Genomic DNA, 19,439 nt, shown 5'->3' with positions numbered 1-19,439 from the left:
TTTTTGAGTTGGGTAATTCTTTGTGTATGGTACTGTTCTCTGAATGATAGCATGTTCTGGATTTCTAACTGTGATTTCCTCCGTCTGTGACACTCAAAAGTATTTCCAGAGAGGTGGAGAATGTAGCTCAGCGGTAGAAGGCTTGCCTACAGTGAGCCTGAGGTTTCATCCCCAGCACTTGGAGGGGAAAAAAAAAGGAAAGAAAAGAAAGATCTTACTCAGACCCTCCCCCCCCCCCCGTCAACTGAAAATTGATCTAATCTTACTCTGAGAATCCTACTCCCCATTTAATGTATCTTAGTTTTTTCAAATTTGAATTATGTCTTATAGTTCCACTTCTTTTGGATATATGTCCTCTCATTCAGATTTCCTATTTCACTTTCCATGGATACCATTGGGGATGTGATGATCTGGACTTATGCTTGGAAAGAGTCCTTGTACGCACATCCACAGGGCTGTTTGTGTGATTCTCTAATTTATTTATTTTATATTTCATTGATTTTGGTACCAGGGATGCGAGTTACATCCCCAGCCCTTTTTAATTTTGAGACAGGGTCTTGCTAAATTGCCTAGGGCCTCACTAAGTTGATGAGGCTGTCCTGGAACTTGTGATCTTCCTGTGTCAACCTCCTAAACTGCTGGGATTACAGGCATGCACCACCATGCCTAACCTCTTTTTTATTTTTCTAAACTTATTTGGTGGTACTGGGGATTGAACCTGGGGTCTCTAGCATGCTAGGCAAGCACTCTACCACTGATCTAGTAGACTCCTTACCTCTTTTTAAAATTTTATTTTGAGCCAGGATCTTGCTAAGTTGCCCAGGTAGGTTTCTGTTCTACTTGCTTCTCTGATGTTTCCAATGTCAAATAAACATTACATTGCTTTGAAATGAGAACCTGTAATAGCCCAGGTTAGAAACCTAAATGGAGTCACACACTAAAGTTTCATGTCACAAAACTGAAATTGAGCTAATTTTTTTCTCATCTTCTGAGAAATTAGGATGAGAGAGGTAACAACCAAATTTCCCAAACAGGGTACTTTCACTTGACAAAGTAGTGAAAGTTTCCTCTACCTTAATCCTTACACAAAGAAGTTATCCTAAAGTGATCTGAAATTTATCCATCAGTTAATTTTTCTATTGTTTATTCCCATCTTACTAAGAACTGTTTTGAAATGATGAATCTGCTTTTTGTTCTTTTGTTTTTGCTTTCTTTATTCTCTGTTTATAAAACCGACCTTTTCTGCTTTGCCCATTGGAACCCTTTTTCTTTTCTGTGGAGTGAAGACTTGCCTGATTTTAGAATAAAAAATAAAGTCATTTAAGATTATTAATCTAAATTGTTTTGTCTTTTAATACCAGTCTCTCTTCATTGCCTTATTGATGATATCTAATGGTGAGTCTATCTCCTGTGCTTTGTTCCTGATGACAGGGACCCACCTTTCACTTTAATCACAGGTGATTTTTAGTATGGGTGGTCCACTACTTTGCCCCAATTGTGGCTGTCTCCTGGCTACTTTGCCATATGTTTTTCCTTGGCACCACGAAGAACCTAGGAATGCCTGGATTCCTTCCAAGGACACATGAATCTCAAGTGTGCTTTAAATTTGCCAGTTTTGGGCCTATTCTGTTTGCTATGCCCTGCTATTATTTTTTATAATGCTGAAATCATTCTGTTTCTGTTAGTGGTTAACTTCCCCTAGTTCCAAGCCAGGGTCACATACTCTAAGCTTTTCCTTTGACTATTCTTACTCTCAAATATGGTAGAATGTTCTGTTTCCTTTCCTGTTGCCTTGGAGACCAACCACCCTGCCTTTCCCTTCACTTCCAAGTCTCAGCCTTCCTTTTTCTGAGTACCCAACTCCCAACATTTTTGTAGATAACATAGCTGTGTGCCTCAAACTTTCACTATGGAGAATGGTTCTCTCATCTCTATACTCATCAAATGTAGGCCTCCACTTCTCTCTGGCTATCCACGCCCTGCTTCCAGAACTTTCCCTAGAGATCTCTGCATTCACTGGGTCACGAAGCTGAGTATATCCCGGGGCCTCAGGGCTACCTACATAGCTTCTAGTCCTCTCATTGCTGGCTTACTAGGGGTCATCCTGGGGCTTTCAGACTCATCTCTAGGCTGTCTTCATCTTTTTTTTTTTTTTTAAGAATGGAAAAGGTATCTTTAATTCTTTTTTGTAAGATTTCTTTTAGTGTTACCAGTGTGTTATTTTTAAAAAATTTTTAAAACATTTTGTCAGTGCATGATAACAGGACTCATCATGCATCTTTGTACAAGCACATAAGATAATGTCATTAATCTCATTTCCCATACCTTCCCTTTCTCTCCTTTCCTCCCTCACCATTATCTGCTTTCTCTAGTGAAGTACCTCTAATTCCTAAAAGTCTGAGCTTCAGCCAGTCAATGTGGGTTGAAACTGAGGAAGCTAGATTTCAAGGATCAGACGAGGCCAGGAAAATTTAAAACAAAGGAACAAAAAGAAAACTTGGACCAGTTTTGAAATCTGATGGACTTTGAAATTAGGATAAAGAGGCCACCAGATTACATTGACAGTGCACAAACTTTAGAATAACTTAAGAAAGCACCAGTATTTTAAGACTATTTTAGAAAATAATATAAACTCTCAATGAATTAATTGTTTGTAATGAAAGATGTTATGTCATGTGTGTGTAAGATCAAGATGGCAGTGTACCTCCTTTCATTGTATAGAATTGATACTAAATTAATCCCTGTTAAACTGGAGATTGTGATCTCCCAGCCCTCAACTCTAGCATCTAGGTATAGTCAGCCATGTGGTATAAGTCACTGTCACCAATAAGGACATAAACAGACACATTGTGTGGCTGTCTTCATCTTTATAGACCTAACCCCCAGAAGAAGCCAGCAAGCTGCTGCCTTGCACCTGACTAATAATTCTAGCATAGATGGAGTCCCTCCTTTAGCACTTGACATTGGGCTATGATGGGAAGAAATCAGGGCTGCATTCTTCAGAGGAAAAAAACATCTATCTCCTTCAAAAGGAGATCAAGCGTGTGTTAAGTAGATCTGTTACCATGTTGATTATGCAAAGACAGGAGAGGGAGGAAGGAAACTTCTATATGTAGTAACATTGGGTGGAGCACTAAGTATATGTGACTGGTTATCCTTTTGCAATCTACAATTTATGATTTAAATTAGAAAGTGGGGGCTCGTTGAAATTAAATTGTAGGCAGTGGTACTATGGCTTCACTGGTCCTCTTTAAGACTTGACGAGGTTTGTTTCATTTTTTGGGGGGAGGGGGAGGTACTGAGAATTGAACCTAAGGGCTATTTACAACTGAGCCTCATCCCCAACCCTTTTGATTTCTTGTTTTGAGACAGGGTCTCACTAAATTGCCAAGTCTGGTCTCCAAGTCTGGTCTCCCCCTGCCTCAGCCTCCCTACTTGCTGGGAATACAGGCCTGTATCCCCACACCCGACTGACCAAGATTTTTATGACTTCAAAGTTTATATTCTTTTTACTAGACTACAGGCTAAGCTCTTGTCCCCTGATGGAGGTCTTATACTCCAAAGAGCCACTGTTTCTTTCTGAATTCTCTTTTTCTGAGACTACTCTCCGAAACTAAGACTCAGTGGGCTCAAACCATAGTTCCAGTAGTGCTTCTGTTTTGATCTTGGGCAAGTTGTCTTTCCTCCTGGGCCTCAGCTTCCCTGTCCGTAAGGAAAAGATAGAAATATAAAGTCAAAGATCTTCTGTTCTTGATTTATCATGAATAGTTTAATTCTTCTCACTGAGAAACTTATCTTGGGGTGTGTTGGTCAAATACCTGACAAGAATAGCTTAGAGGAGGAAGTTTATTTGGGCTCCTGGTTTCAGAGGTCTCAAGTCTACAGATGGCTGACTCTTTTCCTTTGGGCTCAAGATGAGACGCACATTATAGAAGGGCTCAGTAGAGGAAAGCTGCTCAGTTCATGGTAGGGTCAGGAAGCAGAGAGACCGGGCTGCAGAGAAAATGTACCCTTCCAAGGTACATCCCCAGTGACCCAACTCCTCCAGCCATGCCCAACCTGCCTACAGTTAGCACCCATTTATTCTACATAAACTGATTAGGTAATAGTTCACAATCCAAACATTTTACCTCCAAACATACCTGCATTAATACTGGAGCTTTGGGGGAACACCTTGTATCCAAACCATAACATGGGTGAATATTTTTATAAGGCTTTATTTATTTATTTTTGCAGTACTTTGATTTGAATACAGAATCTCATGCATGTTAGACAAGGCTCTACCACAGAGCTACCCTAGCCCTTTGTGAGACAGGATCTTGCTAAGTTGCTGGCCTTGAGCTTGACATCCTTCTCCCTTGGCCTTCTGAGTAGATGGGATTACATATAGGCATTCATCACCACTCAGCTTTATGATTTTTATGCTTTTATTGATCATTTTAAATTAAAAATTTAATTAGATTAATTTTTAAAGATTTGGATTTAAATTTCTAAAATTTAGAAATTAAAATTTTGTATATTTTGCATTTTTTGTTTCTATTTTGTCATGTTCTTTTGAGATGGATTCTTGCTGTATTCCCCAGGCTAGCTTTGAACTCCTGGGCTCAAGTGATCCTCCTGCTTTATCCTCCGAGTATGCACAATACCATGCATTCCTTTTATTTTTGTTTTATTTTTAGATTTTATTTTATGGTACTGGGGATTAAATCCAGGGGCCTTCTACTGTTGAGCTACATCCTCAGCCCTTTTTAAAATTTTTTATTTTGAGTCATGGTCTTGCTAAGTTTCCCACACTGACCTCGAATTTGTGAGGCTTCTGCCTCAGCCTGCTTGGTTGCTGGGATTACAGACATGCATCATCATACCTGGCTCTTGTTGTTATTTGGTCCTGGAGGTTGAACCCGAGGGTGCTTTACCACTGAGCTATATCCTCAGTACTTTTTATTTTGACACATGTTCTTGCTAAGTTTCCAAGGCTCACCTTGAATTTGTAATCCTCTAGCTTCAAGCCCTTGGGGTGCTGAGATTACAGACTTTCTGCTTACTTTTTACTTTTTCCTAGTATCTGTTCCCACAAAAGGCAATGTCCCTATGTTAATAGTATTCCAGGCATTAGAGAACCAGGGTCAGAATCACAAGACTTTAAGGCTACTTGCTTTCTTCTCCCTTCAAAACACACACACACACACACACACACACACACACGCACACGCACACCCCGCCTTTCAAAGAGTCATTATTCAAAATATAGCCTGAAAGCTGTCTAGGCTGTAAGCAATTGATACTTAAGATGACTGCAACATACGTTTAATTTGTGTGAGAATGGGGAAGAGATCAGTTGTAGTCTCAAGATAGAGTACTCTGTGAACTGGACCTGAAGCCAGCAAATAGATTGCAAAGGTTTATGCAACAAGAGGACTAATGACATTCTCTCTTCCAGAAAAGTGGAGTGACTCAGTATACAGATGTTCCACCTACCCCAGCGTTTGTAATTATGAGCTGGCTGGCGGCAGTATGCGAGTAGTCTTTGAATCATCTGTTTTTATAGTTTCTTTGGCTGCTACTCTTTTTAGAACAATCTAGGACATGTCAACTGAAAAATGCACCAATTGCTTACAAGGAGAAAAGGGCTTGGTATAGGGGTGCGGACACAGGGAGTTCTTAACCTGCCTCTACTCAGAATGGTGGGTAGGGAGAAGGCCTGATGATTCTCAGAGAAATATATGACTCCTGATGAATCCAGATATCTGGAGAACATGAAATGAAAATTTAATACTAGCCTAGGTGTATACAAAATGAGGCAAGCTTCAGGAAGAAATGCTGATATCACTTTAATAAATACTAACACAAAGGAGATAAACTAGAAAGACCTGAATTTGTGGGTAGCCTCATGAAGTAAAAATAAGCTGGGCACCTATTGCAAAATCATTTTTGTTGCAGTGTGTGTCCCAGGAATGTGCCATTCCTGGTAATCTTTTCCATTTGCATGTGAGCATCTTGTTCCAGCAGTCTTTGGATTCAGATGAACCGAACTTTGGGTTGAGTGAGTTCTTGGTCATCCTGGCACAGAACAGGCTATATATTAGTCAGCTTTCTGTGACTATAACAAAATACCTGAGATATTAAACTTAGAAAAGGTTAACTTTGGTTTAAAGTTTTGGAGGTCCGTGTTCATGTTTGGTTGGCCTTATTGCTTTGAACCTGTAGTGGCAAATCATGGTGGAAGCACATGGCAGAGGGAAACTACTTACCTAATGACCAAAAAGCAAGAAAGAGAGGGAGAGTGCTGGATCCCACAAACCCTCCCCTGCCTTTTTAAAAATATTTTTTAGTTGTCAAGGGACCTTTATTTTATTTATTTATGTGCAACGCTGAGATTGAACCCAGTGCCTCACACATGCTAGGCAAGTGCTCTCCCATGAGCCACAATCCCAGCCCCCCACAGTCCCTCTTAAAGGGGATTCCCCAAGGACCTAAAGACTTCCCACTAGTCCCTACCTCTTAAGTTTTTTACCTCCCAGTAGTGTCAACCTAGGGACCAAGCCTTTAACACTTGGGCTTTTGGGGAACATTGCAGATCCAAAGTATAGTATGCTATATGTGTATCTTTTAATTTATCTTTTAATTTGTCAAGTATATCTTTGTCAAAGTAGTCAAGTATATCTTTGTCAAAAGTACTGCTTTGGTTTCTGTGTTGAATCAAAGGCCCATATTTTAGAGGTGTGATCCTTACCTTGGTGCTCTTGGGAAGTGGTGGTAGCTTTAAGATAGGGCCTAGTGGGAGGTTTGTGGGTCATCAAAGGTGTGCTCTTGAAAGGGGTTGGTAGGACCCTGGTTTCTATCTGTTTCTTTTGCTTCTTGGCCTTGAGATGAATGGTTTTGCTCTGCCATTTACTCCACGGTATTGTGACTCCACAGGACAAAACAAAGGTAAACAAAAACCCAAAAAACAGGACAGATCAAACATGGAATGAAACCTCCCAAGACCTTGAGACAAATTAAAACTTTTCTCTTGGTAAGTTGGCTACCTCAGGAAAGCTGACTATAGGCACTAAGCCTTGGTTTCCACTCTAGTCTTCTGTTATCTCCTCCATTTCCTGAGGTTACGGGAAGCATGGTGAAGCAATACAGTAGTCCCCTTTGTCTGTGATTGTCTTTCTGTGGTTTCTGTTATCTGCAGTTAACAGGAATCATATGGCTTAATGGTTTTCTGGTCAGTTATGATGGTACATGCCTGTATTCACACTGATCTAGGATGTTGAGGCAAGAGGATCGCAAATTTGAGGCCATCCTGGGCAACTTAGTATGATCTTGTCTCAAAATAAAAATAAAAAGGGCTGGGCTGTAAAGTTTAGCAGTAGAATACCTCTCTACCACTAAACTGGGTACAATCTCTGGTACCACAAGAAAAAAAAAAAAGATGCTTCATCTTATATTGTCAAAAGCTTGTTAGTAACATGGTGCTCTATAACCAATGCCTATACCACTCACCTTCTTATTGTGAAAGCAATATATCATCATACATCACAAGGTTAAGTAGTGTAGCACAATAATATATGTATTTTGGTACTGGGGATTGAACTCAGGGGCACTCAACCACTGAGCCACATCCCCAACCCTATTTTTTGTTTTATTTAGAGACAGAGTCTCACTGTTTGCTTAGTACCTCACTTTTGCTGAGCTGGCTTTGAACTCATGATCATCCTGAGCCGCTGGGATTACAGGTGTGTGCCACTGCACCTGGCCACGATAACATTTTGAGAAAGAGACCATATTCCCATGACTTTTATTATAGTACATTGTTGTTATTGTTCTGTTGTTAGCATTAATCTCTTACTGGGCTTAATTTATATTAAACTTTATAATAGGTATATATGTATAGAAAAAATATAGCTAGTATAGAGTTTAGTACTTCCATGATTTTAGGTATCCACTGGAGGTTTTGGAATATATCCTTTGTGGATAAAGGGAGAGTATCATATTATAGAATTTTAGAGTAAAAAAGTGCTTCAGAAGAATGCTGTCAAATATCAAATGCAGCTTTATAGACTTGTGATGATTAGGAAATTATCCTCAATTTGGACAAACTGAAAGACAAAGTAAGAAGGTAACAAGTCCCTCACCGCCCCCAGCATGGGAATAAAACTCAGGGGCAGTCAATGAGTTATATCCCCAGCCCTTTTATTTTTTATTTTGAGACAGGCCTCTTTAAGTTGCTGAGGCTGTCCTTAAACTTGTGATCCTCCTGCCTCATCCTTCTGTGTGGCAAGGATTACAGACATGTGTTATCACACCTGGAAAGGTATCAGATTTATAAAGTGAAATGTGTTCAGTTGAAAAGATTTTGTTTTTGAATGTTTGTCCTACTTTTCTTATTTTTAAAAGGTAATTTCATAGTGATTCAGGGAATGAAGCTTGTATGCTCTACTCTTTTGTTTCTGCCCACTTTCTGCCAGTAGAGGACAGGCTCAAGATCCCCTACAGCTTGGTTTATACCCAAAGCGACATAAAACAGCATACTACAGTGATGCAGCCACATCAGTGTTTATAGCAGCACAATTCATAATAGTTAAATTGTGGAAGCCACCTAGATGCCCTTCAATAAATGAATGGATAAAGAAACTGTGGTATATATACACAATGGAATATTACTCAGCATTAAAAGAGAATGAAATTATGGCATTGGCAGGTAAATGGATGGAGTTGGAGAATATCATGCTAAGTGAAGTAAGCCAATCCCAAAAAACCAAAGGCCAAATGTTTTCTCTGATAAGTGGATGCTGATCCATAGTTGGTGGGGGGGGGATGAAAGAACTTTGGATAGGGCAAAAGGGAGGGAGGGGAAGAGAGAGGGCACAGGGATAGGAAAGATGGTAGAATGAGATGGACATTATTACCCTAGGTACATGTATGAAGAGACAAATGGCGTGGCTACTTTGTGTACAACCAGAGAATTGAAAAATTGTGCTCCATTAGCGTACTATGAATCAAAATGCATTCTGCTGACATGTATAACAAATTAGAACAGATAAATTAAAAAAAAAAGATCCCATCCAGAAGGAGATTGATACATTCTTTTCCCCCAGTAGAACCCTAAATTCAGGCCAGCTCTTGTGAAACTGAGATGAGAAAAGCTTTCGGTTTCCAGGCCAGAAGGAACTTCCTATTTCTGAAAACTCGAAACCAAATTCAGTCAGGTCCATCCCATGAGGATGATCTGACTCATACCAGACACAGGCAGAGGAGGTGGAGCTGAAAGAGAATTTTTGATTTGCTGATTTCCCAGCATAGTCTGTTTACCTAACAAAGATAAGGACACGTACAGTGAACTCTCTAACTCTAGGACCTTGATCACCAGTGAACTATACACTCTTAACATCAACCATCACCAATCAGAAGAGGTGTTTCTCTTCCTTTGAGATGGAAAAAATGTAGAGTGAAAGCTCTCCTCCCAGTGTAGGTCTGGAGAGGGAAATGTTGGAGGGAGGTCCTCTGTGGACCTCTTCCTCCATGGAACAGAGCTATGTAAACTTAATATTTGTTGAGAGAGACTTGAGTTACCTTAATGATTTCGTTGTAATCTGCCAGCATTGGACAGTTAAGGGTTGGAGAAAATAATAAAAAGTGTTCTTAGTTCCACAATTGGACTAAGTAACATTATTTATTTATTTATTTATTTATTTATTTATTTATACATACTGGGAATTGAACTCAGGGGCACTCAACCACTGAGCCACATCCCTAGCCCTATTTTGTATTTTATTTAGAGACAAGGTCTCACTGAGTTGCCTTGCAAAGTTGCTGAGGCTGGCTTTGAACTCAAGATCCTCCTGTATCAGCTGGGATTTCAGGCATGCACTACTGGCCCGGCAAGAATCTTTATTTTTTATTAAAGAGAAAAGTTAAAAATTGTGATTAAAATATACTAATATTAAATTTACCATCTTAACCATTTTTAAGTGCATGTTTCAGTGGCTTAAGTACATTTACATTGTTGTATAATTATCATTATCATGTATCTCCAGAACTTTTTCATCTGGAAAAAGTTCCAGATGAAAACTCTATCCTTATTAAACAGTAACTCCCCATTCCTTTATCCCTCAGCTCCTGTCAACACCCATTCTTCTTGTAGGTCTTTATGAATTTGCTACTCTAAGCAACTCATATAAGTGGAATCATGTAATATCTATCTCTTTGTGACTAGCTTATATCACTTAGATATTGTCCTCAAGCTGGGTGCCATGTCACATGCCTGTAATCCCAGCGGCTTGGGAGGCTGAGATAGGAGGATCTGAGTTCAAAGCCAGCCTCAGCAACTTAGCAAGACACTAAGCAACTCAGTGAGACCCTTTCTCTAAGTAAAATACAAAAAAAGGGCTAAGGATGTGGCTCAGTAGTTGAGTACCCCTGAGTTCAATCCCTGGTACCAAAAAAAAAAAAAAAAAAGATATCGTCCTCAAGATTCAGCCATGTTGTAGCATGTGTCAGAATTTCCTTCGTATTTAAGGCTGAATAATATTCTAATATATGATTAATTGTTCTCTAAGGAATTTGGACTAGGTCTTCAGTGTGTCAGGTGGTACATTTGCAATCATAGTTTTGATATTGTATTAAGATTTTTTGGAAGTTCTAGCATCTTCTTGGGTACAGGTTTGGGTAGTATATGAAAACGTGATACATTTTCTGCCACAGCTGAGAAACAGGTATAGCAAACAAGAATTAAGGCCTATCTGTTCAGTCATTGGGTACCATTTCAATAGTTCCTCTTTTAGGATCCATTCTATTGGAAACTTGAATGTGGATTGTACCTTTGACCACTGGCTTGTTCCTGAAAATACCTCAAGTGCCACTGGGATCCACAACCCTCCATCTGAAACACTCATTGTTTTGATTTGGGTATGGTTTGAGTGTATCCCCAAGGATTTCATGTCATGTAATCTTGATCCCCAATGTGGTGGTATCGAGGTGGTGGAACCTTTAAGAGGTGGGGCCTAGTAGAAGATGGTTAAGTATTAGGGGTACTACCCTTGGGAGGGTTTAATGCCTTTTTCATGGGGTGGATTACTTTTCTTAGAAATGGGTTGTTTGGCTCTCTCTCCACTTACATTTGGTACTGTGAATTAAACTTTGGGGCATTTACCAGAGAGCTACATCCCTAACCCTTTTTATTTTGAGACAGGATCTTGCAAATTGCTGAAGTTGGCCTTGAACTTGTGATTGTGGTCCTCCTGCCTCAGCCTTCTGAGTTGCTGGAATTATAAGCATGTACCACTACATCTGTCTCTGTGTGTTATTTCTTCACTGATTGGAACCAGGGTGGGAGAAAGAGTGAGTGAATAGTCATAGTTATTTTCTTTAACGTATTTCAAATAAAAAAAGAGTTGGCAAGACCATTCATCTCCAAAATTAAAGTCAGTTTCAAACTAATCTAAGGTCTCATCATCTGGAATCCTTTACCTTAAAGATCACATAGAGGGTCTGGGGTTGTCGCTCAGTGATAGATCACTTGCTTAGCATTTATGAGGTATTGGGTTTGACTCTCAGCATTATATGTAAATTAAAATAAAGGATCATTGACAACTAAAAAATATTTTTAAAAAATCACATAGAATTATGTGACCATTTTACAAGTACATAATATAAAGTCGAGAGTTTACTTAATTTGCTTATAAACCAAACTGTGTTCTATCAAACCTTTCAGAGGCTCCCAGTTGAGATCTTCAACCTTTGCTCCATTTACCCTCTAGGATTTATTTCAGATTCTATGATGGTCTGGTGGAAGGTGAGAAGAGACCCAAAGTTCCTGAACTGACTCATCTCTCATTTCCATGGCAGTGGGAGGCTGAGAAGGGCAGGGGAAAGTATGAATCCAGTTTTCCACCAAAAAACAATGCAGCTAAGGATACTACTTGGTTTCACCTATGCCAAAAGAATATTTGGAGTACCAAATAAGGTAAAGAAGGTATAGATACTTGAGAAACTGTCTTCTTTAAACTTTTCTATGTCAACCCCCCATTTTTTTTTCCTTTTCCTTTTTTTCGGAGTGCAGGTGCTCTATAAATGAGCTACTCCTTCAGGCCTTTTTATTGTGAGACAAGGTCTTTTTGTTGCCCTGGCTAACCTTGAACTTGCTATCTTCCTACCTTAGCCTCCCTAGTGCTGGGATTATAAGTGTGTGCCATCACTTCTTGCTTCTCTGTTCCTTTTTAAAATATTTCAGTAGATTCTCATGTAATCTTCTTGTTCTTAAGTAATTATTTTTCTTTTGAACCTTGTAGCACTTTACCACTGAGCTACACACCTCAGCCTATTTTATTGTTTTATTTTGAAACAGAATATCCCTAAATTGCTGAGTCTCATGAGTTGCTGAAGCTAGCCTTTGAATTTAGGATCATCCTGCTGCATTCTGCCTCAGGCTTCTAAGTCACTGGGATTACAGGTATGTGCCAACATGCCTAGCTTCATAAATAATTTTTTTTCATAAGTAATTTTTGAAAATGCAATTTTCTTTAAAAATAGTTTTCATTAGTGCCTTATAGTTATACATAACATTGTGGTTCATTTTTTAAACGTTTTTTTTCAGTTGTTGATGGACCTCTTTACTTTATTCATTTATTTATATTCTGTGCTGAGAATTGAACCCAGTGCCTCACACCTGCTAGGCAAGTGTTCTGCCACTGAGCTACAACCTCAGCCCTCATTTTGACATAATTTTACAAGTATAAAATATAAGTTGCTCTAATTCAATCCCCAGTACTTTCCTTTTTCTTCTCTCCTCCCTTGCTTTGTTCCCTTTCCTCTACACTGCAGACCTTTCTTCTATACAGTTTTTTTTTAAATTAGTACATTATGGATATACATTTATTAATTCTTGGTACAATTTCCTGAACTTTAGGGATCCTATTGAGAAAGTTGTTGCCTGGGCCTGTGTGTTGGAGTGTTGAGCCAATACATTTTCTTCTAGCAGTGGCAGAGTTTCTGATCTACTTCTTAGGTCTTTGATCCGCTTTGATCCAGTTTCATTTTTCTACATATGGCTCTCCATTTGTTCAAAAGACTGTCTTCAGGGTATGTTTTTGGCAATTTTGTCAAGTATGAGATGACTGTATCTATGTGTATTTGTCTCTGTGTCTTCTATTATCTTTCATTGATCTTCGTGTCTGTTTTGGTGCCAATACTATGCTTTTTTATTACTATAACTCTAGAATAGTTTGAAATATGATATTATGATGCCTCCAGCATTGCTCTTGCTCAGGATTGCTTTGGCTACTCTGGGTCTCCTGTCCTTTCTAATGAATTTTAGAACTGTTTCTTCTAGTTCTTTTCAGTAGTGAGGATTGAACAAAGGCACTCTATCACTAAGTTACAAACCCAGCTCTTTTTTGAGTTGTATTTTGAGACTGTGTGTGGGGGGTGTCATTCTTTTTAAAATTTTTTAAAATTTTTTGTTCTTAAAGTTATACATGACAGTAGAGTATAATTTGACTTATTTATAAAAACATGGAGTCCATCTTATTCTAATTAGGATCCCAGTCTTGTGTTTGTACATGATGTAGGAATTCACTGTAGTGTATTAATTTAATTTTTTAAAAATTAGTTCTCATCAGTTATACATGAGAGTAGAAATCTCTTTGATTCATTGTACAAAAATGGAGCAGAAAGTTTTACTTCTCTGGTTGTACATGATGTAGAGTCACAGCATTAGTGCAATCATACATGTACTTAGAATAATGATTCGAACTGGTGTATTCATATATGTACATAGGAAAGTTAGGTCCGAATAATTTCACCATCTTTCCTGCTTCTGTCCTCCCTCCCTTCCCTTAATTCCCCTGAGACAGTATCTTACTAGTTGCTGAGGGTCTTGCTAAGTTGCTGAGGCTCATCTTGAACTTGTGATCCTTCTGCCTCAGCCTCCTGAATTCGGGAGGTTACAGGCATGCACCACCACATCAGATTATTTTTTCTAGTTCTGTAAGAAATATCATTGGTATTTTGATGGGAACTGCATTGAATCTTCATAATGTTTTTGTTAATATGGCCATTTTGATGGTCATGCAGTATTAATAATCCTGCCTATCTAAGAACATGGGATGTCTTTCCATTTTCTAATGTCTTCTTCAATTTCATTCTTCAGTGTTAATTTATTTTTCAGCAGATTTATTGGAGTATAGGGAAACGATTTATGTATTTATCTTGTACCCTGCTACTTTGTTTGTCAGCTTAAGAAGACTGCTGGTGGAGTTTTTTTTGGGTCTTCTAAATAATGGGATCATCTCATCAGCAAATTGATAATTTGTCATCTTATTTTCCTATTTATATCCCTTTAATTTCCTTCTCTTGTCTGATCATTCTGGCTAGAGTTTTAAGGATTATGTTGAATAGGAGTGGTGAGAATGGATATTCTTGTCTTGTTCCTGTTTTAGAAGAAATGCTTTAAGTTTTTTCTTTGATCAGAATGATGTTAGCTTTGTGTTTGTTATATGTAGTCCTATAATGTTGAGGAAAGTTTTTTCTATCCCTATTTTCTCTAGTTTTAAACATGAATGGGTGCTATACTTAATTCTTCTAATGCTTTTTCTGTATCTATTGAGATGATAATGTGTTTCTTCTAATTATTATTTTGTGGTAAATTATGTTGATTTGCATATGTTGAAATAACCTTGCACCCCTAGATGAAATCCATTCTTAACATAATTTTTAAAATTAGTTCTTTATAATTTTTTTTGTTTATACAAGGCTCAGGATTCAAAAATTCATAGTGATTACTTTATCTGAATCAGGAATTGGGAATCTAAGAAGATATCTATAATAATTTACAAAGAGTAAAATGTAGGGAAAGGAGAAATTTACTATAGTTATTTGGCTGGGGATGTAGCCCAATGGTAGAGTGCATGCTTATTATGTACAAGTCCCTTGGTTAAATTCCTAGCCCCACAAAACAAATAAGGCTGTCACTAGATAGAAGGAAAAACAACCTTTTAAAATTTGGTTTTATTGCTTTATAACATCATTTCCAAGATTTAGCTTGAACTGAGAATCTATATCTTGTCTAGTTTGCTTTATTGTTTCTAAAGAGTTATTCCATGCTATCATTACAGGGTTCCTAGCAAAATATCTATTTTTGACGTACGGTATTGTGTAATATCTAGTCATACAATGTCTAGTATTATATGGTTTCTCTGTTTTTGATAAACAGAATCAATGTTTATTTGAGTGAAACAGTAGTAAAAGAAAGGAAGCAACATTGCCCTTCTCCTTAGGATACAAACAACAACAACAAAATACCAAAGGTCATGAATGTGATCTTTTACTGTGAATGAAATATGAAGCCTGTGAATGAAAATGTGTTCTGCCTATGGGAAAAGGTATCAGTCACAGAGCAAAGGAAATTATGCAAATATACATTCTCTTCATTTATTCCTTTTGTTCATTTATTTCATAAATATTTATTAAGTGCTGGTCATATGTATGCCAGGCTTTATACTCTGTTCAAGTGGGGGTAAATTCAGTGAACAAAACGAGAAAGAACTAGGTGTGTGGTGCAATGCCTATAATCCCAGTGACAAGGGAGGCTGAGGCAGGTGGATGGCAAGTTCAAAGCCAGACTTGGCAGCTTAGAGAAAGCCTGTCTCAAAAAATAAAAAAAGGCTGGGGATGTGGCCAAGTGGTTAAGCACCGCTGGGTTGAACCCCTGTAAAAACAAACAAACAAATCAGGAAAGACTAAAAGATAAAAAATTTTGCCTTTCTGTAGGTTGCATTCCAGCAGGGATAGGGAAAATCCAGCAATGAATAGAAAGCTTAACAAATAAGCCAATTAGATGGTAGGAAAGGAGATGATGAGTACTGGGGAATGAACAGAGCAGGGTAGGGGACATCAGGACTACTGCACACGTGTGCAACTCTGGGTGTTAGGAGAATGGAATGTGGGGTTAGGGACCATTGAAGGTTTCTAAACTGCTCAAGATGCAAGTGCATTGATCTGGCAAGGTGTCCCTCTTGAGGTTAAAAAACGAACAACAAGTGACAAGCCCACCCCTTTGTTCTTTCCATTTCTTTCTTTTCCTTCTTTTTACCTTGTTTCTTCTATTAATTAATATCTACCCTTCCTTCCTTCCTCAAATGATTTCTTTATAATTTTTCTTTCTTTTGCTCTCTCTCTCCCTTTCTTTCTTTCTTTCTTTCTTTCCTTCCTTCCTTCCTTCCTTCCTTCCGTCCTTCCTTCCTTCTTACTTAAACCTAGGGCCTCACAATCATGCTACTACTGAGCTGCACCCCCAGTCCGCACCCCTTGTATTTCATTGTCATTATACCTTATTGAGTCTCTGAATTAGTTTTTTTTTTTGTTGTATTGGGGACTGAACACAGGGGTACTTTTTAATTTTTTATTTTGAGACAGGATCTTGCTAAGTTGCTGAGGCTGGCTTTGAACTTGCAATCCCCTGCCTCAGCCTCTGGAAACACTGGGATTATAGGCATGCACCAACATGCCCAGCTGTATTAGTCTATTTTCTATTACATAAAAAAATCACTGAGACTGTGTTACTTGTAAATAAAGGAGGTTTATTTAGCTCACAGTTCTGGTGGCTGGAGGGTCCAAACAGCATGGTGCCAGTCTCTTGGCAAGGACCTCCTAGCTATGTCACAACATTGTAGAGAAAGGAAAAGGGAACCTTCTGTAAGCACAAGAGATTACATGGAAAGACAGGAAATCAGAGAGATTTTGGGATCAGATTTATCCTTTTTATAATAACTTTTATAATGATAATCTCACAAAACTGGTCTTTTGTGAGAACTCTTAATATCTTCTAAGGATGATGACCTAATAATCTCCCATGAGTTCCCACCACCTATCAATGTTGCCATACCAGAGATCATGCTTTCATTACATGAGACTTTGAGGAACATACTCAAACCATATCCCAGTCTCTTACTCTAGCATTATATGGCTTTCCCTCTCTACTTTCTCTCATCCCACTGTTTAATTTCTTTAGTGTCTATCTTTTTGCCCTTATCATCTATACCCCTATCTCATTCTCTTCCTCTTTCCTTTGACTTTCTCTCCTTTCTCTAGTTTCTTCTCCCTGCTCCCAACTTGCAACACTTGAAAGAAGGAATATAACCTTGCCAAAGATCTGAAGACATGACTCTATAGAAATGGAAAATGGAGGCCTTCTTTGTGAGGCCAAATGGACCAAAAGGTCACTAACAAAACTAAGCCTTAATGCCTGTATTGTTTTCAGGACAATGTGTATTACGTGTATGGTGGATTGTTTGAAGTACAGTTTTGCTAAGAATTTTACTTAATCTATAGCAAAGAAATAAGACTATGATAGTTGTAAGTTTCCAAGAGTTTATTTTATAGTAAAATATGCTGTGTCCCAAGATAAACAAGCAAATTTTTTTACTGAGCTCAGAATTCTCTTTTATGTCCATGAGATGGCAGTAGAGCAAAAGAAAAACATTAAAAGCCTCTATCTCTTTATTTCAGAGACTTGGTGAATTTTCCCACAAAGCTGCAATGAAGACAGAGGGAGAACAAAATCTATATAAAGAGAAATTACAAGAAGGTGTGATATAACACTTGAACATATATACTAATTTTGACAAAACGTGTTTGGAGCTGAATTCTTTCTCTGCATTTGAGCATTTACAAGATAAAAGTACATATCTTTAGGGAACTATTAGGGAACTATTAACTCTAAATCCCAATACATGAAGTTAACTTTAATTGGCAAAAAGTTAATTTGACATTATTATTAAAAATATCATTTGGGTTTGTTCATTTTTTTCTTTTCTTCCTTTCTTTTTTTACTTGTGGTTCTGGGAATTGAACCCAGGGCCTTTCTCTTGCTAATCATGTATTTTACTACTGATTACACTCCAGTCCAATTTTCAAGAGTCATTTAATTGATTTATTCAAGATTAGTTATATCTCAGAGGACATTTGATTTGAAAATTGGAAATCCTGAGAAAGTCAGCTCTTTTGTAGATTTTGAATAGTTTAGCAAGAAATTTAAGGGCAATTTTCTCAAGATTCTCAAATACAGTAACAAATAATGACTATGGGGAGGGAGATATAAGGCACATGTGTAAAACCGTTAACAATTGGTGTAGTTGGGTGGAAGTCATGTGGTATTCATTGTACTGTTCTTGTATATTTTCCATAGTTTAAAAATGTTTCAACTAATTAAAAAAAATTTAAAAAAATGTTTCAAATTAAAAACTAGAAAAGCAAAAAATGCTATCACATAACTTACACATAAGAGATTGTGTCATAACTCATGCATAGTAGATTCATAGAAGGGATTATTATGCAGCATAACCACAACTATAATAAATATACCAAACATATCAGTCTAAGAAGTTTTGGATGAGACCTACTATTCTAGCAAATTAAGGCCTAGTCTCTACCATGGTTGGACCCCAGACTGGTATTCATCTAACACATACTTATTTAATAATTACTGAATATGAGACTCTTTACAGGGCTTATAGCAACCAATATTGTAGACAAAATTTCTGCCCTCCTGGAGCTAGGAAAGACAGAAAAAAGCAAATACCCATACCATTGATTGTGTAATGGTAAGTACTAGAAAGAAAATGAAAATTACTATTACTTTGATAGGGTAGTCAGAGTAGGCCGGCCTCTCAAGAGGTGACATTGGAGTAAAAGCTTGAGCAAAGCAGGTGTGGGCTCTGTGCATCTGGAGAGAAGTTTCTATGCAAAGACCATGAGTCAGGTGGATAAGCAGCCAGTATGACTTAATGAAATGAAGGATGGAACCAGCTAGAAGATGAGACTGGGCAGGTACTAGGGCCAGATCATGGTCTGGCCTTATGAACCAGTAAGTGAACAGACATTGAGGAGAAAAGATCTTTAATAGCCAATGTAATATTATCAAAATCTTTGTTCAGAAAACAGTTTGGTATTTTCTCAAAATGTTGAACATAGAATTATCATATTACCCAGCAGTTCTACTTCTAGGTATATATTCAAAATAATTGAAAGCAGAGTCCCAAAGAGAGATTTGCATACCCATAATCAGAACAGTATTATTCACAATGGCTGCAAGGTGAAGCAAATTAAGTGTTAATCAATGGATAAGCAAAATGTGATATGCACACATACTTGGAATATTATTGAATTTTAAGAAGGAATAAAATTTTGATACATGTTACAACATGGATGAAACTTGAAAAGTGTTATACTAAGTGAAATAAGCAGGACACAAAAGAAAAAATACTGTATGATTCTGCTTATATGAGATACTCAGAATAGACAAATTCTCAGAGAAGAAAAGTAGAACAGAGGTTACCAGAGTCTAAGGAGAGTGAGTAATGGGAGTTATTTTTTAATGTGTATGGAGTTTCTGTTTGGAATTATGAAAAAGTTCTGGAAATGGTTAGTGGTGATAGTTGCACAATATTATGAAT

General features: G+C 37.8%; 1 long non-coding RNA gene across 1 annotated transcript in view; it reads left to right on the top strand.

The window, feature by feature from the left end:
* LOC113193712 (uncharacterized) overlaps nucleotides 1–18,118 on the top strand; it is a 29,486-nt gene extending 11,368 nt beyond the window's left edge. The window contains exons 2-4 of the long non-coding RNA XR_003302175.2: nucleotides 11,836–11,953; nucleotides 12,335–12,439; nucleotides 17,494–18,118. This is a non-coding gene — a long non-coding RNA (uncharacterized LOC113193712). The remainder of the gene's footprint in view (nucleotides 1–11,835; nucleotides 11,954–12,334; nucleotides 12,440–17,493) is intronic.
* The last annotated feature ends 1,321 nt before the right edge of the window (nucleotides 18,119–19,439 follow it).

The sequence above is a fragment of the Urocitellus parryii genome, chromosome 4, assembly GCF_045843805.1.
Source record: "Urocitellus parryii isolate mUroPar1 chromosome 4, mUroPar1.hap1, whole genome shotgun sequence".
NCBI classification, from domain to species: Eukaryota; Metazoa; Chordata; class Mammalia; order Rodentia; family Sciuridae; genus Urocitellus; species Urocitellus parryii.
The sequence above is the reverse complement of the archived record's forward strand: the minus strand, read 5'-3'. Positions and strand labels throughout refer to the sequence as shown.